General features: G+C 44.1%; 1 long non-coding RNA gene across 1 annotated transcript in view; it reads right to left on the reverse strand.

The window, feature by feature from the left end:
• Positions 1–7230: 7230 nt before the first annotated feature.
• Positions 7231–26589, reverse strand: part of LOC144893344 (uncharacterized) — a 65122-nt gene continuing 45763 nt past the window's right edge. The window contains exon 3 of the long non-coding RNA XR_013624416.1: positions 7231–7839. This is a non-coding gene — a long non-coding RNA (uncharacterized LOC144893344). The remainder of the gene's footprint in view (positions 7840–26589) is intronic.

Raw genomic sequence — 26589 nt, forward strand, 5'->3', positions numbered from 1 at the left:
CACAAGTGCAAAAAGTGTTTTTTCCACACTTATACAAGTGCAAAAGTGGTTTCCTGCACCAACACAAGTGCGAAAAGTGTTTTTTCAACACTAACACAAGTGCGAAAAGTGGTTTTTCAACACTAACACAAGTGCGAAAAGTGGTTTTTCCACACTAATACAAGTGCAAAAGTGGTTTCCTGCACCAACACAAGTGCGAAAAGTGGTTTTTCAACACTAACACAAGTGCGAAAAGTGGTTTTTCAACACTATCACAAGTGCAAAAAGTGTTTTTTCCACACTAATACAAGTGCAAAAGTGGTTTCCTGCGCCAACACAAGTGCGAAAAGGTGTTTTTCAACACTAACACAAGTGCGAAAAGTGGTTTTTCAACACTATCACAAGTGCAAAAAGTGGTTTTTCCACACTAATACAAGTGCAAAAGTGGTTTCCTGCACCAACACAATTGCGAAAAGTGGTTTTTCAACACTAACACAAGTGCGAAAAGTGGTTTTTCAACACTAACACAAGTGCGAAAAGTGGTTTTTCAACACTATCACAAGTGCAAAAAGTGTTTTTTCCACACTAATACAAGTGCGAAAAGTGGTTTTTCAACACTAACACAAGTGCGAAAAGTGGTTTTTCAACACTAACACAAGTGCAAAAAGTGGTTTTTCAACACTATCACAAGTGCGAAAAGTGGTTTTTCAACACTATCACAAGTGCAAAAAGTGTTTTTTCCACACTAATACAAGTGCAAAAGTGGTTTCCTGCACCAACACAAGTGCGAAAAGTGGTCTTTCAACACTAACACAAGTGCGAAAAGTGGTTTTTCAACACTATCACAAGTGCAAAAAGTGTTTTTTCCACACTAATACAAGTGCAAAAGTGGTTTCCTGCACCAACACAAGTGCGAAAAGTGGTTTTTAAACACCAACACAAGTGCGAAAAGTGGTTTTTCAACACTAACACAAGTGCGAAAAGTGGTTTTTCAACACTAACACAAGTGCGAAAAGTGGTTTTTCCACACTAATACAAGTGCAAAAGTGGTTTCCTGCACAAACACAAGTGCGAAAAGTGGTTTAACAACACTAACACAAGTGCGAAAAGTGGTTTTTCAACACTATCACAAGTGCAAAAAGTGTTTTTTCCACACTAATACAAGTGCAAAAGTGGTTTCCTGCACCAACACAAGTGTGAAACGTGGTTTTTCAACACTAACACAAGTGCGAAAAGTGGTTTTTCAACACTATCACAAGTGCAAATAGTGTTTTTTCCACACTAATACAAGTGCAAAAGTGGTTTCCTGCACCAACACAAGTGCGAAAAGTGGTTTTTCAACACTAACACAAGTGCGAAAAGTGGTTTTTCAACAATATCACAAGTGCAAAAAGTGTTTTTTCCACACTAATACAAGTGCAAAAGTGGTTTCCTGCACCAACACAAGTGCGAAAAGTGGTTTTTCAACACTAACACAAGTGCGAAAAGTGGTTTTTCAACAATATCACATGTGCAAAAAGTGGTTTTTCCACACTAATACAAGTGCAAAAGTGGTTTCCTGCACCAACACAAGTGCGAAAAATGGTTTTTCAACACTAACACAAGTGCGAAAAGTGGTTTTTCAACACTATCACAAGTGCAAAAAGTGTTTTTTCCACACTCATACAAGTGCAAAAGAGGTTTCCTGCACCAACACAAGTGCGAAAAGTGGTTTTTCAACACTAACACAAGTGCGAAAAGTGGTTTTTCAACACTAACACAAGTGCGAAAAGTGGTTTTTCAACACTAACACAAGTGCGAAAAGTGGTTTTTCAACACTAACACAAGTGCGAAAGTGGTTTTTCAACACTATCACAAGTGCAAAAAGTGTTTTTTCCACACTAATACAAGTGCAAAAGTGGTTTCCTGCACCAACACAAGTGCGAAAAGTGGTTTTTCAACACTATCACAAGTGCGAAAAGTGGTTTTTCAACACTAACACAAGTGCGAGAAGTGGTTTTTCAACACTATCACAAGTGCAAAAAGTGTTTTTTCCACACTAATACATGTGCAAGAGTGGTTTCCTGCACCAAGACAAGTGCGAAAAGTGGTTTTTCAACACTAACACAAGTGCGAAAAGTGGTTTTTCAACACTAACACAAGTGCGAAAAGTGGTTTTTCCACACTAATACAAGTGCAAAAGTGGTTTCCTGCACCAACACAAGTTCGAAAAGTGGTTTATCAACACTAACACAAGTGCGAAAAGTGGTTTTTCAACACTATCACAAGTGCAAAAAGTGTTTTTTCCACACTAATACAAGTGCAAAAGTGGTTTCCTGCACCAACACAAGTGTGAAAAGTGGTTTTTCAACATTAACACAAGTGCGAAAAGTGGTTTTTCAACACTATCACAAGTGCAACTAGAACGGGCACTCGGTAGAGCGCATACCTTCGCCGCAGCTACTGTTCTGTACTTGGCATGGGAGTGTAGGGAACAGAACAGTGAACAGTTTGGTGCTGATTTCATGCAAATCGGATAAGAATTGACCGAGTTATGACAAAAAACGCACATTTTGCAAGGTCGTGACCCCCCTGACCTTTGACCCCCAACCGCTAACAAGGGTAATGTCTTCACTGGGTCATGTCGTATATCTCAAGATCGGGCATTGAATTCTGAACATTTTGGCATTAGTTGCATGCCAATTGGATAAAAATTGACCGCGCTATGGTAAAAATACGATTTTGACCTTTTCGTGACCTTGACCTTGACCTTTGACCCAATTGCTCCCAAAATCTAATCAAATGTGTCCCGTATAATAACCAATCATCCCACCATATTTCATGCAATTCGGTTGAATACTTTTTGAGTTATGCGAATAACATACACACACACACACACAGACATACAAATAAATACACAGCGATCAAAACATAACCTTCCGCTTTTGCGAAGGTAAAAAGTGTTTTTTCCACACTAATACAAGTGCAAAAGTGGTTTCCTGCACCAACACAAGTGCGAAAAGTGGTTTTTAAACACCAACACAAGTGCGAAAAGTGGTTTTTCAACACTAACACAAGTGCGAAAAGTGGTTTTTCAAGACTAACACAAGTGCGAAAAGTGTTTTTTCCACACTAATACAAGTGCAAAAGTGGTTTCCTGCACCAACACAAGTGCGAAAAGTGGTTTTTCAACACTAACACAAGTGCGAAAAGTGGTTTTTCAACACTATCACAAGTGCAAAAAGTGTTTTTTCCACACTAATACATGTGCAAAAGTGGTTTCCTGCACCAACACAAGTGCGAAAAGTGGTTTTTCAACACTAACACAAGTGCGAAAAGTGGTTTTTCAACACTAACACAAGTGCGAAAAGTGGTTTTTCCACACTAATACAAGTGCAAAAGTGGTTTCCTGCACAAACACAAGTGCGAAAAGTGGTTTATCAACACTAACACAAGTGCGAAAAGTGGTTTTTCAACACTATCACAAGTGCAAAAAGTGTTTTTTCCACACTAATACAAGTGCAAAAGTGGTTTCCTGCACCAACACAAGTGCGAAAAGTGGTTTTTCAACACTAACACAAGTGCGAAAAGTGGTTTTTCAACATTAACACAAGTGCGAAAAGTGTTTTTCCACACTAATACAAGTGCAAAAGTGGTTTCCTGCACCAACACAAGTGCGAAAAGTGGTTTTTGCAACACCAACACAAGTGCGAAAAGTGGATTTGCAACACGAGCGCAGGTGCGGAAAGTGAATTTGCAACACCAACATAAGTGCGGAAAGTGGTTTTCAATGCGAGCACAAGTGCGGAAAATGGTTTTACAACACTAACACAAGTGAGAAAAGTGATTTACAACGCTAACAGAAGTGCAAAAGGTGGTTCTCCAACACGAACACAAGTGCGAAAAGTGGTTTTCAACGCTAACACAAGTGCCAAAAGTAGTTTTCAACGCTAACACAAGTGCGAAAAGTGGTTTTCAATGCTAACACAAGTGCGGAACCTGGTTTTGCAACACTATCACAATTGCGAAAAGTGGTTTTCAATGCCAGCACAAGTGCGGAAAGTGGTTTAGCAATACCAAACCAAGTGTCGAAATTGGTTTTGCAACACTAACAAGTGTGCGAAAAGTGGTTATCAACACGAACACAAGTGGAAAAAGTGGTTTTCAATGCCAGCACAAGTGCGAAAAAGTGGTTCTGAAACACCAGCTCAAGTGCGCAAAGTGGTTTTCAACGCTAACACAAGTGCAAAAGTGGTTTTGCAACACTAACACAAGTGCAGAAAGCAGTTTTGCAACACCAACACAAGTGCTAAAAGTGGCTTTGAACACGAACAGGAGCGCGAAAAGTGGTTTTGCAACGAACGCAGGTGCAGAAAGTGGTTTTGCATCACCAACACAGGTGCGAAAAGTGGTTTTGCAACATGAGCACAAGTGCGTAAAGTGGTTTAAACGCCAGCACAAGTGTGGAAAGAGGTTTTTGCAACACGAGTGCAAAAAGTGGTTTTCAATGCCAGCACAAGTGCGGAAAGTGATTCTGCAAAACCAGCTCAGGTCCGGAAAGTGTTTTCAATGTCAGCACAAGTGCGGAAAGTGGTTTAGCAACACCAACACAAGTGCGAAAAGTGGTTTTGCAACACGAACACAAGTGCGAAAAGTGCTTTTCAACGCTAACACAAGTGCGAAAAGTGGTTTTGCAACACGAACACAAGTGCGAAAAGTGCTTTTCAACGCTAACACAAGTGCGGAACGTGGTTTTGCAACACAAACACAAGTGGGAAAAGTTGTTTTCAATGCCAGCACAAGTGCGGAAAGTGGTTTTTGCAACACTAACACAAGTGTGAAAAGTGGTTTTTAATACAAGCACAAATGCTAAAAGTGGTTTTCAATGCCAGCACAAGTGTGGAAAGTGGTTTAGCAAGATTAACCCAAATGTCGAAATTGGTTTTGCAACTCTAACACAAGTGCATAGAGTTGTTTTGCAACACGAGCGCAGGTGCGGAAAGGGGTTTGAACAATAACAAGAGCGCAAAAGGTGGTTATTAACACGAGCACGAGTGCGGAAAATGGTTCTGCAACACCAACACATGTGTGAAAATTGGTTTTCAACGTCAGCACAAGTGTGAAAAGTGGTTTTGCAACACGTACACAAGTGCGGAACGTGGTTTTGCAACACTAACACATGCGCGAAAAGTGGTTTTCAACTCCAGCACAAGTGCGGAAAGTGGTTTAGCAATACTAAACCAAGTGTCGAAATTGGTTTTGCAACACTAACACAAGTGCGAAAAGTGGTATCCATCGCCAGCACAAGTGCGGAAGGAGGTTTTGCAACACTAACAAAAGTGTGGAGATTAGTTTTTAACACGAGCGTAAGTGCGAAAAGTGTTTTTCAACACTAACATGAGGGCGAAAAGATGTTTTTCAACATGACCGCAGGTGCGGGAAGTGGTTTTCAACGCTATCACAGGGGCCAAAAGTGGTTTTCAACGTTAACACAAGTGCGAAGTGTGGTTTTGCAGCACTAACACATGTGCGATAAGTGTTTTTCAACGCCAGCACAAGTGTGGAAAGTGGTTTTGCAACACGTTTTGTTTTGTTTGTTTGTTTGTTTTGTTTGTTTGTTTTGTTTTAACACGTTTGTTTTGCAACAACTCTCTTCTGACCTTCACTCTTTCATTCCTCTTTTTTCCGCCTCTCGAACTCTCTCTTTCCACTCTCTTAAATCCCACTCCTTCATCCAGGTCTTCCAAACAGCTGTTCACCACCATCTTTTAGCTTTCCCCATCCAAAACCTTAATCTTTTCTACCCCCATTAATCCACCCCAAATCCACTTCCTTCAAATTCCGTTTTCTTTCCTGAAAGTCCCTATAGTGTCCATCTTGCTTATCCCATGTTCCCCACACCAGCCCTCTCTTCCACAGATCTCCCGATGTCCCTGTTCTTTACTGGTTTGTGCTTCCCTCTCTTGTTCCCCACTCCCTCTATTATATGTTCTATGTGTTAGCTGTTATAGTGAGTATACAAAAAAATTAAAAAGTGTTTATCACCTCAGTCCTTGAACATTTTTGGCCAATGCACACTTCAACCAATGGCAATGGAGTGATTCCTTGTAAATAATGAATTTTCGGAAATGTACTTCCGTTATAGCTTGGCAATGTCTTGGAAGTGTTAAACAACCTCAGCAGGCTTCTTCTTTTTTTTCACACAACCATGCATGTTCGAGTTGTTTTCCTTTCATTCATCAGCCCACTACCGATCATGGCACTACTGGGTATAAGCTTGGCACTACTGGGTATATAATTAAAAATTCAAATGCATTAAAATGCTGACTGGATATTCCAATAATCTTGAAGGCCTTGGTTTCCACAGCATCAAGCTGAGCAAGATGTGAGGCAGGGGAGCCAGCCCAAAGGGGAGAGCCGTACTCCATCAAGCTGCGGATGAAAGCCTTGTAGGTGGATAGCAGTTCAGTTCAGGTGTTCCAAGGAGGGACTTTGTATGACGGAGTAAGCCCTGTCGGCGACTGGTTTTGGAGGCCTCCTTTGAAATGTGGCTTGCCCAAGAAAGATCATGGCTGATAGTGAGACTCAGGAGTTTGAATGACTGAACTTCCTCAAGAGGATTGCTAAGAAAGTAGATTGGAAGGTTTGCCAGAATTACATTGTCATGCATTACGCATAGTTAGGTTAGTTGAGGATCACTTGAGAATTTCTGCGATACTGTGAATTGGACATTGTTACCGCTGCCACCGAAGGTGGGTGGAGGGTGTTTTACCCCTCTATTTTGGTTGTGAAAAGGCCATCTCAAAACGTTGTGGACGGATTTGGACGAAATTTGGTGGAGAGGTTGGGTATGTGCTAATGACAAAATGATTCGATTTTGGTGAAAATGCGAAACCGAATCCGGCTACTAGAATTTTTTCAGTGGTTCTTCACCGTTGAGTGATTGGGCAAAAAACGATATATAGCAGGATATTTCAAAACGTTGTGGACGAGTTGTGACAAAACTTGGTGGATAGGTTGGTTCGGTGACAAGAACAAGCCGATTCGATTTTGGTTCAGGTCCGGATCCAGATCTGGCCTATCAATGGGATACAAAACATAAACTGTTCAGCCTGGAGGAGTTATGTGCTCCCCGAGTGCCGTTCTAGTTTTGACTGTGATTTCACACCTGGCATACAATGGCATAACTTTGATGAAGACCACAAATAGCCGAGGTACAGCACGGTCCGATTGACACCACACGGTCGAGGGACGGACAATGGTCACACAAAATAGTCTTGAGGTTTTTATTGTATAAAGCAACATATTTAAAGAGCACACAGCAAGACAACATTCAGTTCACTGCATGATATCATTTTAAGTGTTCTTTACATAATATTGTTGAAGTCACATTTTACATTTGTAGGTACCTGCTAGTTTCTTTATAACACTGCATTGATAGTTTTTATTTTATATACAGGGTGGATAATGAAAATGGAGTATGATGAAAATCTGAATGTGAAAATGAGATGAAGATGTGGAACTGTGAGAGAGAAAGAATGCACTGAGATTGGAGATTTTTACTGTTAGAAATATGAACTTCAGTCTATGATTTGAAAGAAATTCGCTAGCATTTAAATTTCTTGCAGAGTGAATTATGACACACGTTTGGGGAGTTTTGGCAAACATCTGTTGGTATTGTCAGATATTTCCATTCGTAACCTGCAAATATTGTGTATCACATGAGTAATCTTTTATCAAACAATCCTAAACAATAACAAGTCTTTGGGGTTATCACTTCACTATCGCAGAAAAGTCGGTGGTCTCTGCCAGTGTCGGATTTAGACATGTGGAGGCCCCTGGGCAGCCTTCAGTAGTGGAGGCCCACCCTACCTTGGAATACTAAAAATGTGACAAGACATAGTTAGTCATCCATAAAGTATATTTTTCAAGTACAAAGAATCTGAATAAGAATGTACATCTATAAACATCATGATCAATCTATATAAGAATCTAGTTCCTTTGTTTCAAGCATAAAGAATTTGAATCAGCAAGCAGGCACATCTTTAAACATCATGATCAATCTATAAGAATCTACGAAGTTCCTATGTTTCAAGTATAAAGAATCTGAATAGTGAAAAAGCAAGCAGGTCAAGCATGATCAATCATAAGAATCTAGTAAAGTACCTAATACCTATATTTACAGACCAGGCACTTTACGAGACTTGACCCTTGCAAAGTCTTGGATCAATTTGTCGAAGTCAATCTCTCTGAGAATGTCACATTCAATACTCATCAAGGCCAGGTGACTGAGCCTATCATGACACATTGTAGTACGGAGTCTGTTCTTGATGAACTTCATTTTACTGAATGAACGTTCTCCAGAACAGTTTGTGACCATGAGCACCAAGTACATCCGTAGCATTATCTCGACATTTGGAAATGTATCCGCAACTTTCTTGTCCATCAACAGTTTGTCAAGGAAATGTTCTCTCCCTATCTTATCATCTTCGTATTCCAGTAAATGAGTGAGGAAGGCTGCAAACTGCACCTGTTCAACACCAAGTGTTTGATCTGGATCATCCTTGTACTCAGCAACCAATTTTGCTGCAGCTGCTTCGATTTCATCGCAGTCCAGTGTTTCCAGTTTACGCAAGAAACCGAAAAGAGAACAGGTGTTCTCACAGACTTCCAATCGTTGCTCCAATGAACTCAGAAACTGATCAATTACTGGAAGAAAATTCTGAACTCTAAATTTTTCAGACAGTGAGAGTGCAGCTTCTTCTGGTCATCCATAATCCAATGGATTGGGGCGCACATTTCGTTGACGATTGCGTGTCTGCAGCTGCACATAATCATCAGTTCCAGACATCTCCTTTCCTTTCTCCTCATAAACATGAAAGCACTCCCGTTTTTCACATACAAAACATTTCAAGGACTTCAACATTGCTACTGCTGTGTTCAGATCAAGTTTTGGATCTTGCAACATGTGACTTGTGGCGTTAACTCTGTCAAGAATGTCACGCCAAAAAACAGCATAGATGCTAGTCTCCAGTTTGCACATCCTGTCATGGAGACCATTTGCCTCAGAACTTGCTTTGAACATCTCATTTTCATCTCTTGCTATTTTGGCAAGTGCTTCACGGATTGGGTGATATCCTTGGACGAGTGCTTTTATTGCTTCGGATCGACAGGACCATCGTGATGTAGAAACCCTCTTTGGCACAGATACAGGACCAGATTCCACAGTCTTCAGTGAGTCTGTACGAATTTCATAACGATGTGTGAAAGCTGTGAAGAACACATAAATTGCCTCGAGGAAGTCAAAAAATGCCACAGCTGCTTGACAACATTCAGCTGCTGCTTGTCCAACTAGGTTCAGTGAATGTCCAGCACAGGGTATCCAAACTGTATGATGATTTTCAGCTGCCACTTTAGCTTGAAGACCATTGTATCTCCCACTCATTGCTGAGGCTTTATCATATGATTGCCCACGACAATTCTGAATGTCAATGTCATGGTCTGCAAGGAATTTCATCAATCCTTCAAACATTTATTGAGGCTTGTGTCCTTGATTTGGCAAGAACTTCACAAATCTCTCACCTGGTGTATCATGCTCCATGTATCTGAAGATCAGAGTTAGTTGATCAACATGACCTTCAGCAGCTGTGGAATCAAGATAGTATTTCGACAGTTTTATGCGTGAAATGATTTCATTCAGAACTTCATTGCCCATTAGTCTGACAAGTTCTTCACAGATGGTTGAAGACAAATAGTTTGTATGACCACTGCCACGATTTGCATGATTCTGGATGTGTTGCCTGAGGAAATCATCATATTCAGCCAAAAGCTCTAGTATTCCCAAGTAGTTTCCATTATGAGGAGAATTATTTTTACATCCAAATGTTTCATTATTATCTCCACGAAGAGCTAGGCCTCGTTCACATGCAAATTTAAGGACAATGACCAGTTGCGTTAGAAGACTGCACCAATATTGCTCATTTCGATCCACTTCTTGTGCAAGTTCAGGGTCTACACGTCCAGCTTTCTTTGCACGACTTGCTGCTGACAAAACTGCTTGAATGTGGTCTTTTGATTGCTCATGGGCACCAAGTCGATCACTAGCGTGTTTCCATTCGCAGAACCCATCATGTGTGAATTGTGATCTTGCAACACCCATTAGCTTGCAAAAGAAGCAGTAGAGTCGACCATTTGCTGGTGAAAAACAAAGCCAAGGGCATATCACAACTTCCCCATTTCGATTTCGTCGCTCAAACATAGCTGGTGTATATTTCCGAATGACATTGTTTGCAACTTTTTGTATTGCTGATTAAGCATCCAAAGACTTGACATCACTGTTGTGGAGATCCTCAGCACCTTTCACAGCCCAATAGTCAATGAATTATTTCGTCATATGCTCTGGCCATACGCTAATGTCATCAACCTGTGTATTTGTATGAGATTCTGGAAGCACTTGCTTTGAAGCAGTGTCTGTCTTCTCGACATTCTGGTCATTTTCTACCGTAGACAGGCCGGATGAAGATGAGGCTGGTGTCTCTGCAGCAGGTGCCTGCTCTGGTTGTACTGAAGGTGAAGCACTGTCTGCTTCTGAAGCTGATGGACGAGTGAAGAATTCAGTCATTCGACGTATTTTTGCAAGTTCTTGAGCTTCTCTTTCAGTACGTTCCTTAGATACGTTCTTCTTTGCAGCACCACTTGCAAAATGTCGTGAACCTTTGTGCCTGTCCATTCCACTCATTCCTGCAAGAAAATTTGCGTTTATTTTATTTGCGAAAAATCTGGAATGTAGCAGTGCAATTGCTATGATATGGCAGGCGACAACACAAATATCTATGGTACATTAGCTTTCCTTGATGCACCCTTGGTGATACACACTGCATATACTGCACACTGCTTACCAAGGATGAGTCAGCATTATCCCTTTGTCCAGCCTGAAAGATTAGCAGCATCAATAGGAACGCTTCCATTGTTACAAATACAGTAAAACTTCCTCCAACGCGAGGGATACGTTCTGGGATAACCTCGTTTTGGAGAAATTCGCGTTGGAGGAATCATTAAGCGTATGTGGAAATTGGGGATATGTTCCAGGCTCCCAAAAACTGACCCTAAAACAGCCTTTCTTGCTTTTTTTTTTTACATGTTTCTTTGTATGGAATGGTGCAGCATTATTAAATATACATTAAAATAAGTGTTACGGTAGTATCATAATAGTACTGTATTATTGCAAAATAACACCTTATTGTGAGGTGGTTGTTGGAGGTTTAGGGTGATGATTTTCTGGTGGATGGTGTTGAATTACTGGTGGAAGGGGTTGAAGTGCTGCTGGTAGCTGTTGTGATGTTGCGTGGAGGCTCCTGCATGAACGCTGGAATGGATTTTATCTTCGGCCTTCCGTACCGTCCTAATGGTTGATTCTTTCACTGCGATCGAACTCAATCTGTGATAAGGGGTGCGATCTGCGATATGCGACTCGAACTGCGATCGAAAATCGAACTGCGATCGCCGATGATGGCAGGTGGCGACTCGTATCATCGTATGTATAAATTAAATATTAATTAACCCTTGTCCACACAAGGGGGGTCTTTTTAGCCTTGTATTTAGCCTAAGAACACCTGCCTTGTGTATACATGGGTTAAGTAAAGTAGAGTACAGTAACAAGGAATAAGAATAATATAAATCTTTGGGAAAACACCAGCCACGATCGCGTAAATGCGAAACACAAACTCGCGTTGGGGAGGTTTTGACGCATTTAATTCAGCGCGTAAATTGGAAACCGTATTCGTGGAGGCCGCGTTGGAGGAGGTTTTACTGTACATTTTTCATAACAATTTTTTTTTAATGAAATATGTGGAGGCCCCCTGGTTGTGGAGGCCCCTGGGCAACTGCCCAGCTTGCCCATTCCTAAATCCGGCCCAGGGTTCAGCCGTTTTTGTGGTACCTTCGAACGGACTGACAGACAGACGGACAGACATTTGGTGAATTATAGTAAGATTACAACAAAGTTTAGTATATGTTGTTATCGGATTAGTCCAATTTATTTAATTTACACTATTAAACAAAGTTTAGGATGTGTTGTTATAGAATTAGTGCAATTTATTCAACTTATTTATTTAATTTATACTATTACAACAAAGTTTAGTATATGATGTTATAGAATTCATGGAATTAATTTAAGTTATTTATTTTATGTATTTTATTTATACTATTAAAACAAAGTTTAGTATATGTTGTTATAGAATTAATGCAATAAATTTAATTTAGGTTATTTATTTTATTTATACTATTTCAACAAAGTTTAGTATTTGTTGTTATGGAATTCGTGCAATCCTTTGAATTTTAAATTAATGTGTTACGTGCTCCTCCCCAAACCCCGGTCACGGTGTACCTCCGAGGTCTACATTTTCTCATGAGTATTTCCCCTTTCCTGAAGTAACCAACAGGTATCTTCATAGCCTCTTCCTCTGTAATGGCTTTACCAATCAAACTCCGGAGCTCCGAATCTCTGTGTTGTTCTTCAACAAGTCTCGTTCGGACAAGCACCGTTTGTTCAGCCTCGTTCCCAGATGTCTCCGACGGACACTCCATTTTCTCTTTTGGTCGAGATGCCACCTTTTCCTTAGGTTCCTTGATGTCACTCCCCTTTCCTATTACCTCTTCCAGACTTTTCCTCCAATATCTCTATGGAACCCAAATCCACATCACATTTCTTCTCCTTCTCTTCAGAGCACTTCCTACCCATTGCACGAGTCACTGCACAGGATGGAAAGATACCAGGAATCTCCTGCTCTAACTGTGCTGTGTTATTTTCCATACTGGGCTTTTCAACCAACATCGGATTACCAGAAACTCGACCCCCGGCCAAATCATTCCCGATAATAAAAGAGATTCCCTCCACAGGAAGAGTGGCTTGTAACCCCACAGTGACCGGTCCTGACACCAACTCAGACTTTAAATGGATGAGATGAAGAGGAGCTTTAACATAGCCACCAACCCCCTGTAAGAGAACACTAACCCCCGTTGCCGTCTTCTCCGACAATGGCAAAATGCCCTCAAGCATCAAAGATTGATGTGCTCCTGTGTCCCTCAATACCCTAACAGGTCTCTGGTTAGATAAGTCCCCATCCAATGACACAAACCACCTCGGAAATAAAAGATTTGTAATCCTATTGGACAAGGTCGTTCTGTGATGCCGTAACTTTGGCATGGGAACCTTCACAAGGCACTGTCCTCCAAGGACGATTTCTCGCATTGGCCAACGCATTCGGAGTTGCACTAGTCTGACTCCGCTACTGATTTTTCTTTTTCATGGCGTAACATTGGGACATCAAATGCCCAGGTTTCTTGCAAAAAGCGCAAGTAGGCACGTGGTTTGCCTTGGGCCCCCCGGAAGATAGGTATGCCTTGGAACTGCAGTCTTCTGATCCCTAAAAGTCGCGGTATCAGATTTGTCCCCATAGTCCTCTCTAGGCCGCCTCCATGAAAATTTGTTCTCCGATCCTGATTTACCGTAACTCCCCTGGCTAACTCTAGGCGGGAAGTTAGGTTTGTGGAACCCCATCCGGTGTGTCAAGGCATAGTCATCTGCTACTGTTACTGCCTCATACAACTCCGGGACCTTTTTTTCATCCAGATGCACTTTAATGTCCACGTGGACACATTGTTTAAATTCCTCCACCAAGATCAATTGTCGTAAATGGTTGAAGTCTTTCCCAATCTCCTTCGAGTCACACCACCTATCAAACATAGTTTCCTTTATTCTGGCAAACTCCACATGGGTCTCACTCTCCCTCTTCCTGGCATTCCTAAATTTTTGTCGGTAAGCTTCAGGGACCAATTCATAGGCTTTGAGAATGGCTTTCTTCACTATCTCATAATCTGCACATTGGTCAATCGGTAAAGCCCAATAGATATCTTGAGCTTTACCCACCAGAACACTTTGTACTAACATAGTCCAGGACCCCACAGGCCATTGTAACATTTGAGCCACCTTCTCAAAGTGTAAAAAGAACTTGGCTACCTCCTTTTCATTGAAGGGTGGAACCAGCCTCACATGTCTACCAACATCCCAAGAGTTCTGACTGGTTGTCGAACTAGCCGGCATGGATACTACTTCTATCCGTTCCCCCAGTAATTCAAGCTCCTTGAGTTTAAGTTCCCTCTGATACTCCATGTCCCGTTCCTTTAACTCCCTTTCGGCTCTTCTTTCCTCTGCTCTTTCCACTGCTCTTCTCTCCTCGAGTTCTCGTTCCTGTTCTGCTCTTTCCTTTTCTGCTTTCCTTTCTTCTGCTCTTTCCTTGGCTCTTCTCTCCTCGAGTTCTCGTTCCTGCGCTGCTCTTTCCTTTTCAGCCCTCCTTTCCTCTGCTCTTTCCTCTGCTCTTTACTTTTCTGCTTTCCATTCCAACTCTTTTAACCTTTCCTGGCTCTGCAGTTGCATCTCCATTTTCCGGAGCTCCAGATTTCCTTTTTCCTCTGGTAACCAATCCAAGGCTACCTCTTCCCATGTTCCTTGTCCCACTAGAGATTCTACCACCAATGTCTGAATCTCTGCTTTCTTCATACAAACTCGGACCTCCAAGTTACAATATTTGGCCAATATCATGAGTTCCAATCTTTTTAACGCCTGGTACTGTACCTCGTTAGGGGACGTCGCAAACTTTTCTACATCAAACACCATTGTGAATATTAGTTAGCACCTGTTAACCTTCACACAAAAAATTTTCAAATTTTTAGAAATACAAATTTGGGAATGTTAGAAAATTCCAAATTTGGGAATTTTGGGAATGTTAGGGAATTCTATCCTGGACGAGCCCCCAATTTCTGTTATGTGCTCCTCTCCAAACCTCGGTCACGGTGTACCTCCGAGCCCCAAAAGGAGTCACGGCAGAAAGATGTGCTATTATGTGTGCCAATGACCAATGGTGAAACCACACCAATCAGTTGTTACAAAACCCAAGTATTGTATTGAAATCACACAATAATAACAACTTGCGCAAGTACAAGAAAACCTCAATTGCACAGCAAATACCATATAATTCCTATGATGGTACCACCAGTTTCTTAACTCAATAGCTCATGGTACTTCACGTGAGCGAACTGTAACACCCCCAAAGTCACTGTCTCGACACCAGGTCAAAGTCGAGCCACGATCACAAGAAAAAAGGTCGCACCGAGACCTGAACCCAGGACGGCCGACAGTCAACGCTGCCGAAGAGCTGCTTGGTGAGGTGTCGGGCCGACGTCAGTCAGGCAAAAGTTCATCCAAAAGGCGACTGGGAATTCACACCTTCGGTTCACCAGACAATGACGCTGACATGAACTATCAGTGGCTCCCAAGCAGAGAACCGTTTATGACTCCATCTACATCTCGCTGTCTGATAATATGGACCAACTTCTATCTACCCATCCCAACTCTCTCTTCCTCATATGTTGTGATTTCAACTGTCACCATGCCAGTTGGCTGGGGGTGGGTACCTCTCTCACCAGCCATGGCTCTTCAGCAAAGGACTTCTGTGACTCACTGGGACTGACACAATCTGTCAATTTCCCAACCCGGATCTCAGTCAACGGAGAATCTTCTCTTCTGGACTTGGTTATGACTAACTTCCCTGAAAATGTCTGCTGCTCTTCTTCTGCTCAAATCGGCTCTTCTGATCATGTGCTTGTTAAAGTGGACATTTCTCTGACCATTTTCAGAGAGCCTCCCCAGCGTCGACGAGTCTGGCATTTCACTCAGGCCAACTGGCACGGTCTTCAAGCAGCCATCAATCATCTGGACTGGTCTCCCATCTCTACTGCCTCTGACATCAACTCATCCTGGGAATTCTTCCAAAGTAAATTGCTCTCTCTCTCATGCACAGTTTTATCCCTTCTCGTCTTCAGTTGTCATACCCTTCCTCCCGTCCATGGTACATGGAATCTTGTGGTGAGGCTATTGCCCAGAAACAACTTGCTTTCGTCTCCTGGAAAGCAAATCCAACGGAAGGAAATCTCATTTCCTTTCACAAAGCCCGAAACAAGTGTGTGTCCACCCTCAGGAGAGCCAGGAAACAATATCTCTCCGTCCTCAGGACCGAACTCTCTTATCTGTCTCCCTCTTCCAAATCCTGGTGGCGTCTGGTAAAATCTGTTTCTGGTGTTTGTTCCCCCTCCATCCCCTCCCTCACCTTAAATGGCCACACGGCTGACTCCGCACGTGAAAAAGCCGAATGCCTCAACTCTGTGTTAGCCTCTAAATCTTGTGTCCCAAACCCATCCCTCTCTGTACCCACCGTACCCAGTCGTACCCAGCTGCTCCTGGACTCTGTGTCCTTTCCTCCTGACAAGGTGGAAAAGTGTCTGTCAACCCTCGACTCTGATTCTGCAACTGGACCTGACGGCATCAGCCCACGGGTCCTAAAATCATGTTCTTCCGCTCTTTCACTCCCTCTCTCTGTTCTCTTCACCCTCTCTTTTGCTCAAGGTCATCTTCCATCTGCTTGGAAATCTGCCAACATCACCGCTTTGCACAAAAAAGGTGCAAAAACAGATCCCAGCAACTACAGACCAATCAGCCTTCTCCCAATTATCAGCAAGGTCATGGATTCCATCATTGCTTCAGATATGAAATCTTTCCTCTTCTCCAATGGCTTGATCTCTGATCATCAATTTGGTTTCAGACCTGGACACTCCACTCTGGACATGCTGCTTCTGCTTTCTCAACAATGGATGGAGGTCCTCAATGCCAAACAGGAAATTAGAGCAGTCTCCCTTGACATATCACGTGCCTTCGATACAGTCTGGCACCCCGCTCTGCTCACCAAACTCTCCTCTTTTGGTATCCATGGAAATCTCCACGCATGGCTGGCGGACTTCCTCTCTAGTCATAGTCAACGTGTGGCCCTGAATGGGTTTCTCTCATCTCCTCTTCCTGTTCAGGCTGGAGTTCCCCAAGGCAGTGTTCTGGGCCCTGTGCTTTTTCTGGTCTTCATCAATGATCTCTCTGTCTCTCTTGAAAATCCTCTCTATCTCTTTGCTGACGACTCTACTCTCTGTCGCTCCATTCTTCATCCCTCAGATCGGCAGTCTGCAGCCTCCTCACTCTCTGCAGACCTTGACAAAATCACAGACTGGGCAAACAAGTGGAACATGTCTTTCAATCCTGACAAATCTCACACTCTTACGATGTCTCTCCGAAAAGACCGACTGGACAACCCTCCCATCCACTTTCTGAATAATCCTCTCCAAGAAGTTCTGTCACTCAAGCTTTTGGGTCTCACTATCTGCCATGATCTTTCCTGGAAAAACCACATTTCAAATCTGGCCTCCAAAGCCAGTCGCCGACTGGGCATCCTCCGTCATGCGAAGTCCTTCCTTGGCACACCTGAGCTCCTCACCACATACAAGGCTTTCATCCGCAGCTCAATGGAATACTGCTCTCCCCTCTGGGTTGGTGCTCCTGCCTCACACCTAGCTCGCCTTCGCGCTGTTGAAACCAAAGCGTTCAGAATCATTGGAATCTCCCGCGATGAAGCTAACTCCAAGGGCCTCTCACTCACTCACCGCAGGCAGGTTGGTGGTCTTTCCGTCTTCTACCGACTCCTCTCTGGCCTTGCCCCCCCAGCTCTCTCTGGGCTCTGTCCCGCAAATATTCCTACAGGTCGCACAAGATCTGCCTGCAACCCTCTTTTGGTTAAACTGCCAAAATCAAGACTCTCTGCTCACCTTCACTCCTTCATTCCTCTTTTCTCCCGCCTCTGGAACAAACTCCCTCACTCTCTTCAATCCCACTCCACCCTCCAAGTCTTTAAAACAGCTGTTCACCACCATCTCTTATCTTCCCCCATCCAAAACCTTGATCTTTTCTACCCCCGCTAATTTCACCCCAATTCCCCTTTTTGAAATACCAACTTCTGTCCTGGAAGTCCTTGATGTCCTTGTGCTTTATACTTCTCCCTCCCCCCCCCCCCCCCCTTCCCATGCCTCCTCCCCCCGGGCCCTCTCCCTTCCACACATCTCCCTGCTCTCGGATGTTGTGTTTGTGTGCTTCCCCTTTTCTCCCCATCTTGTATTCCGCTCCCTCTTTTTGTGTATTTTGTTTGTCTGGTCGATTTGTTTGTGAAGTAAATGTTAGCTCTTTCACGAGCCTCGATTCAGTATCCAAAAAAAAAAAAAAAAAAAAAAAAAACCGCGAATTCCCAAGCATAATCCACGACACACACGAGAACCAGGCTAACGGCTGGTGCGAGGTGAAATGGCTGGTGCGAGGTGAAGTGGCAGACGGGCCTGTAATGGAGGCTCTCCCACAATGATTCACTTTCGGAACCAACGGCAAAACCCATCTTGCAGGTTTATCTGCCACAGCGATAACGACACTGTCACAGGAATCCCTTTCCCGAGGAAACCAATATTCGCTCGTGACCAACGTCCCCCAGCGTCCGCTCGACACCTTGAAGCAGATTGGCCTTTCTTTCCCGATGTCACTTGACCCGCTTCAGCCTCTTCTTCCTCCTCTTCCGGTTTTTTCCCGACCCATTTCGTTTTTCTTTTGAAACACTAATTTTTACCTATGAAGACAGTTATCTCCATTTCACACCAAACTGTAACAATAATAGTATATGAAACTAAAAATGCTTCCAGTGGATGAAAACCACAAAGACGGAAGTGACGAATCTGTAACAAATGCCTTGTCGTTGTTCAGCTGTTCAGCTGTTTAGCTGAATTATTGTTATTCAGAGTTGTTCAGTTGAACAGCTGTTGCTGTTCAATAATTTATTACAAAATGCATTATGAGGAACTGATTCATTAAAAAAACAAAAAAAACAATGATTTTCTGTGTGTGTTTGTTTTATTTTTGTTTGTGTGTATCAGGTATATGCAATGGCTAAGCATGTGGAAGTAAGGATGGATCAGGAACACCTGAAGAAACTGGGTAGCCGTCCATGCCAAATACTCTCTCGCGTCACTCGTCACAATTGTTGCGAGAATAATTTTTTTTTTCTTTGTTGGATACAGATCGATGCTCGTGTAAGAGCTACCATCAATCATAAAAAAAAATAACGGACACACAAAACATACAAAAAAGGGATGCGGGAGACAAGATGGGGAGAGAGAGGGCAGCACACAAGTACAAAAGCAGAGAACAGGGACAACGGAAGATCTGTGGGAGGGAGGGGGCTTGGGAAGGCGAAGGGGAGGGGAGTGGGAAAGGTACAAAACACATGGACACAGCTAGGACTTCCAGGAAAGAAAGAAGTCGGAATTTTCAAAAAAAAAAGTGGATCTGGGGTGAATTAACGGGGGTAGAAGAGATCAAGGTTTTGGATGGGGGAAGACAGGGGATGGTGGCAAATAGCTGTTTTAAAGACCTGGAGAGAGGAGTGGGATTGAAGATAGTGAGGGAGTTTGTTCCAGAGGCGGGAGTAAAGAGGAATGAAGTAGTGAACGTGAGCAGTGAGCTTAGATTTTGGCTATTTAACCATAAGAGGGTTGCTGGCAGATCTTGTTATTTCCTGGAATATAGGAATATTTGGGGGACAGAGCACAGACAGAGCAGGGGGAGCAAGGCTGGTAACTTTCTGCTCACCTTTACCATACTTGGTAATGTCTAATGATATTTCACCCTCATCACTTATAGATACTGTTTTACACCCTCATTATCCCTTTGTGTCATCAAACTCTACTGTACTGTTATCACTTGCTTTTCACCCTGGCGACTCTATTTTATAAAGATATCAAAGGTCATTTTAGTGTTAGTCTGAAAATATATGTGTGTATGTTTTATTAAAGCTTCTGGAAGATTTCCCGTACGGTGTCGTATAAAATTTAAAGTCAAATACCATTGTGGAACTCACATAATATTGTCACCAGTTGTATTGTTTTTTTGTCAAAATAAAAAGATGAAAATGATAATGACAATTTATTTTTTCATGAATGTCTTACATATTTTGGAAAAGAATAGCACATGTGGACATTTTGTTCAAAAGAGACCACAAAAAATGTAAACTTTTGAAGAAAAAAAATACCTACTGATGAAGAAGCCTGATTACAGTCAACTAATAATTGAAAATCTTTCCTTTCTTTCCTTGACTTCAAGTCCCCCCTTTCTGCATCCCCTCACTCCACCTCCTCCCATCTTTCTCCTGACCCTACCCGCTCAGCTTCCCTCTCGCCCCGTCGCCTCACAGATCCCCCCTCGTCCAGCCACTCTCAGCTTCTCCTTGTCCCACCCCGTCTCAGCTTCCCCCTCTTCCCACCCCCTCTCAGCTTCGACCCATCTCTGCAACCTCACAGCTTCCACAAAGTCTGCAACAAGTGTGTGTCCATTCTCAGGAGAGCGATAAAACAACATCTGGCCAACCTCACGATAGAACTTTCAAACTTGTCTCCCTCCTCCAAAGCTTGGCAGCACCTTGTTAAGTCTGTCTCTGGAGTATGCTCCCCCTCCATCCCTGCAATCGCTTCACATGGCACCACAGTGACTATGCTCGTGAGAAGGCTGAATGCCTCAATTATGTATTTGCTTCCAAATCCTGTGTCCCCACACCCTCGCTCTATGTAGCCACACTACCAAGTTGCACCCAACTGCTCCAGGAATTTGTGTTTTCACCTAAGAAGGTAGAGAAGTTTCTGGAAACATTGGACTCTGATTCTGCAACTGGACCAGACGGCATCTACAGTCAAGTGAAAAAGTAAGTACACCCCATGTAAAGTTTTGACTTTTTCAACATATTTCAACATACAGCTATTTGATCTTCATTTCAACAATATTGATACATAAAGGTGATATAACATAACAAATATCATGAAACATTTACATTTTGTAGTCCATTGTATAATTTAAATAATCATAAATGCAAATTTCGCATGTGAAAAAGTCAGTACACCCTTGGCTCTAATAGGTGGTATTGCCCCCTTTGGCAGAAACAACCTCAAGTAGGTGTTTCTTATAACTGTCTACCAGTCTCTGACATCGACTGGGAGAAATTTTTGCCCACTCCTCCATGCAGATTTCTTTCAGCTGTGTGATGTGTGAGGGGTTTCTTGCATGCACAGCTCGTTTCAAATCCCCCCACAACATCTCGATGGGATTTAGATCCGGGCTTTGACTTGGCCATTGCAGAACCCTCCATTTCTTTCTTTTCAGCCATTCCTTGGTGGATTTACTGGTATGTTTAGGGTCATTGTCATGTTGCAAGGTCCACCTTCGGTTGAGCTTCAACTTTCCGACAGCTGGCCTCACATTATCCTCAAGCACCCTCTGGTACAATGAAGAATTCATAGTGGATTCTATGATGGTGAGCTGCCCAGGCCCTGGTGCAGCAAAGCTGCCCCAAACCATAATATTTCCACCACCATGCTTTACAGTTGGTATCAGGTTCTTGTGGTCAAATGCTGTCTTTGGTTTTCGCCAAACACGTCTTCTGGTACTGTGGCCAAATAACTCTACCTTTGACTCATCTGTCCAGAGCACATTGTTCCAGAAGTGCTGGTCTTTGCCGAGGTGTTCATTAGCAAACTTTAGTCTTGCTCTGATGTTCTTTCTGGACAGCAAAGGTTTCCTCCTGGCACACCTCCCATGTAGATCAAATTTGTGCAACCTCTTTCTAATGGTAGACTCGTGCACTTTGACATCAACAGTGGCAAGAGCTACCTGTAGGTCCCGTGATGACATTCTGGGGTTCGTAGAGACTTCTTTCAGCATCTTGCGGTCTGCTCTCGGGTTGAACTTGCTGGTGCAGCCTGGCGTGAACAAGTTGGCAGTTGTTTGGAATCTTCTCCACTTGTAGATGATTTTCCGGACAGTCGTATGATTGACTTCAAATTGTTTGGAGATCTTTTTAAATCCCTTCCCAGACTCGTAGGTATCTATAACCTTCTTTCTGAAGGCCTCAGAGAGATCTTTTGATCTCGGCATGGTGACGCCGCATACTTCAACAACAAAGAGCAAACCAAACTAAATGTCTGAGGTTTAAATAAGACAGGTTCCTCCAAGATCCTCTCAAACGATGTTCTAATCATTTGCACCTGAGCTGGTGCACCTGATTCTAATGTTACGTATTTGAAGTAGTGATAAATGTAGGGGTGTACTTACTTTTTCCACATGCGAAATTTGCATTTATGTTTATTTAAATTATACAATGGAATACAAAATGTAAATGTTTCATGATATTTGTTATATTATATCACCTTTATCTATCAATATTGTTGAAATGAATATCAAATAGCTGTATGTTGCAATATGTTGAAAAAGTCAAAACTTTACATGGGGTGTACTTACTTTTTCACGTGACTGTACGCATGTGTACTAAAAATCTGCTCAGCTGCTTTTGCACAACCTTGTTCTGCTGTGTTCACCCTATCCTATCCTATTCTGTTCACCCTATTGACTTTTTTTCAGTATCAAAGGCACGATAATAATTGAAGGTTTTATTTTTCTGAAGTGTGGAGGAGGGGAGGAATAGGATAAGGTTGAGGATGGTGAAAGGACAACACATTGGAGAAAATGTGATGCAGTGGAGCCAGCCCAGAGGGGTGAGCAGTACTCCATCAAGCTGCAGATGAAAGCCTTGTAGGTGGATAGGAGTTCAGGTGTGCCAAGGAAGGACTTTGTACGACGAAGGATGCCAGTCGGCATCTGGCTTTGGAGTGTAACTTTTAAATGTGGTTTTCCCAAGAAAGACCAGAGCTGATTGTGAGACCCAGGAGTTTGAATGACTGAACTTCCTCAAGAGGATTGATTGTTGAGAAAGTACGAGTAGATAGGAGGGTTTTCCATACAGTCCTTTTGGACAGAGAGAGAGTGAAAGTGTGAGATTTGTCAGGATTGAAAGCCACATTCCAAGTGTTTGACCAGCTGGTTATTTTTCAAGGTCTGAAGAGAGGGAAGAAACTGCTGTCTGCCTGTCTGAACCATGTGGGATGTCACAGTAGAGGGTGAAGTCATCAGCCACTAAATAAAGAGGCTTTTCCAGAGAGTCAGAGAGATCATCAGAGAGTCAGAGAGATGTGATCAATTGCCAGTAACCATCTATATCCGCTTCCGAAAAAGTCCGCTTCCGGTCCGGTCTGAAGAGGACGCAGGCGTCACATGCTCGCCGCTTCTTCGACTGGGCCACTGTCTGTGGCTTGCTTTTTTGGTGGTCGTGCGGATTTTTTGGCCATTGAGTCTGCCCTCCGCATAGTCCCGGCTCTGCTCCCTGCTTTGCCTACCCGGCTCCTTCGCCTGCTCGCTGTTTCCTCGGGCACGCTCTCGTGGGTTGTGTCCTTCGCAGCGGTGTGGCGGCGGTTTTCCCGCCGTGATCTTGATTTGTAGCAGCGGCGGTTGATTGCCGCTGCATTTCCCGCTTTGCCGTGATCAACCTTGGCCTCGTGATCGTCTCTTTGCTCCTGTCTGCCCTCTGCTTGGTCCCGACTCTGCTCCTGGCTTCACCTACCTGGCTCCTTCGTCTCCTTCGTTTCCTTGGGCCTGCTCCCGTGGGTTGGGACCATTGTTTCACCTCCTCAACCTTGGCCTCGTGCTCGCCTCTCCGCTCCTGCCTGGCATGGCTCTGCGGTACACCGCCGCAAGGCTCCTTCTGCTCAATACCTGCTCCACCCCATCATGCATCTCTGCCATCAAATCAAATGGACTCCTTCGACGACCCAGGTACATTCACCGTGGCTCCGGTCATAAGTTTGTATATGTACAATCAGGTCACTCCATCCCCGTCCTCTGGTCGGCTCAGCGCACTCCCACTCATCGTCCCAGCGCACCTAATCACGGCAACGCACAAAATCGCACCTCCTGCCTGCGAACCCTGGCTAAATCACCTGAATTCATCCCCGCTGTTCAAAACAACATCAAGCTCACCCTGTTCAACACCCGGTCCCTCAACAACAAATGCCTCATCCTCAACGACTACATCCTGGATAACAAACTGGACTTTCTCTGTCTCACCGAAACCTGGCAACAACCACTGGACTACTACACGCTCAACCTCACCACACCCAATGGATATTCCTACGTCAATAAACCACGCTCGGAGGGCCGAGGTGGTGAAATTGCCGTTATCCACCGTCAAGACATCAGGACCAGCCTCATCCCCATCGCCTCATCCTCATCCTATGAACACCTGGCTTTTAAACTCTCTGGTCGCACGCAGTCAGTCATGGCTGTCGTCTACCGCCCTCCCAAACCACACCCATTATTCCTGTCTGACTTCTCCTACTTTCTGACCCAGCTATGTTCCCTCTCCCCCTCAATCCTCCTCCTTGGTGATTTCAATATCCACATGGACTCCACTGACTCCACAATGACCACTGACTTCACTGATTTACTCACTTGCTTTAACCTCACTCAACATGTCAACTTTCCTACGCATATCCGTGGTCACATTTTGGACCTTGTCTGGTCCACTGGATTAATTTTGCACCATCTCTCTGGCTCCGACCTCACCCTCTCTGACCACTTAGCCATCACTATGACCATCAACATCCCCACCCCAACACCAAGACATTATCGCACTATCAATTTCCGTAAGCTAAACGCTCTTTCACCTACCTCATTCTCATCCACCCTCTCTGAAAAAATGTCCACTTCTCCCTTCATTGACCTCCACACCCCTTCCGACCTCACTGACTACTACAACCATACTCTCTCCTCCTGCCTTGACCAGCTTGCGCCTGTAAAAACCAAAAGAGTTTCTTTCACCCATTCTGCTCCCTGGTTTACCCCTGAACTCCGCCTGATGAAAGCTCGTGCTCGCCAACTTGAAAGACTCCGCAATAAAACAGGTCTCACAGTTCACTCCCAAGCCTACAAGGACCACCTACAACACTATAAAGATGCCCTCTCTCTCCCATGCCCGCTCCACCTACTACTCTCAAATTATCCACTCTGGCTCCGGAAACCCAAAAGCACTCTTCTCGACAATAAACAAACTCCTCCGCCCCCTGGACACCACAACACAGTCATTCACAGTAGACAACTGCATCTCCTTCCTTTCTTTCTTCCAACGCAAAATTGACAACATCTACAACAGCTTGACCACCGCCGCACCCGCTCCCCCTCCAACCACCTGCCCCCCCTTATCCTGCCTTCCCCTGTCTCAATTCTCCCCGGTCTCCCCTACTGACCTCTCTGAACTCCTCATAGGAATGAAAACTGCCACCTGCACTCTTGACCCCATCCCCTCCAGCTTTGTCAAGGCCTCCCTCCCTGCTCTCTCTCCACTTATCATTGCAACAATAAACTCCTCCCTGTCTACAGGCATCATCCCACCATCCCTCAAAATTGCTGCTGTTACCCCCATTCTAAAAAAACCTGGTCTAAACCCTGACACCCTAAATAACTTCAGACCCATCTCCAACCTACCCTTTCTGTCAAAAGTTTTGGAACGCGCAGTAGCCGCTCAACTCAAACATCACCTCTCTGTCAATTACCTGTATGAAACATTCCAATCCGGATTCTGCTCCAACCACAGTACTGAAACTGCTCTCCTCAAAATCACCAACGACCTTCTCCTCTCCTCTGACGCTGGCAACCTCAACATTCTCGTCCTCCTCGACCTCAGCGCTGCCTTTGACACCATCGATCACACCATCCGCCTCACCCGACTTGAATCCACCTTTAACGTTACCGGCACTGCCCTCTCTTGGATTAAATCATACCTCTCTGACAGACGCCAGTTCATCTCCATCAATAACTGCAAATCCCCCACTGCTCCCCTCCCCCAAGGTGTCCCCCAAGGTTCGGTTCTTGGCCCCCTCCTCTTCATCCTTTACCTGTCCCCCCTCGGTCACTTAATCCGCCGTCATGGTCTCCAATTCCACTGCTTCGCCGATGACATCCAGCTTTTCATCTCCACCAAGTCCGTCTCCACCGACACCCACTCTATCCTGACAAACTGCATCTCTGAAATAAAATCCTGGCTTCAAATCAACTTCCTCAAACTTAACTGTGATAAATCTGAAATAATCATCATTGGCCCAAAAACGCTCACAAAATCCACCCATAACTTTGCCCTCAACATCGACGGTATCCCAGTATCCACCTCCCCTCTCATCCGGAATCTTGGCGTCATCTTTGAACAAACCCTCTCCTTCGACAAATACACTAAACAGATCACAAAAACAGCCTTCCTTCACCTGAAAAACATCGCCCGTCTCCGCTCATCCCTCTCCTCCACGGCTGCAGAAACCCTCATCCACGCCTTCATCACCTCCCGTCTGAACTACTGCAATAGCCTCCTTTATGGTTCACCCTCAACAATCACCAATAAACTCCAATACATTCAGAACTCCGCTGCCCGTCTACTCACCCATTCCCGGACCCGTGACCACATCACCCCCGTCCTGTACAAGCTTCACTGGCTCCCCATCTCCCAGAGAATCCAGTACAAAATCCTCCTCTTGACCTACAAAGCCCTCCATAACCTGGCCCCATCCTACCTGGCTGACCTCCTCTCCAGACACACTCCCACCCGCAACCTCCGCTCTGCTGGTACCAACCTCCTGACCCCCCCCCCCCCCCCCCCATCCAGACCAAATTCAGATCCTGGGGGGACAGGGCCTTCTCCATCGCTGCTCCCACCCTCTGGAACTCACTACCTCACACCATCAGAGACTCCTCCTCACTCACCACATTCAAAACATCACTCAAGACCCACCTGTTCA

This window comes from Myxine glutinosa, chromosome 8 (genome assembly GCF_964187855.1).
Source record: "Myxine glutinosa chromosome 8, kmMyxGlut1.1, whole genome shotgun sequence".
Taxonomy (NCBI): domain Eukaryota; kingdom Metazoa; phylum Chordata; class Myxini; order Myxiniformes; family Myxinidae; genus Myxine; species Myxine glutinosa.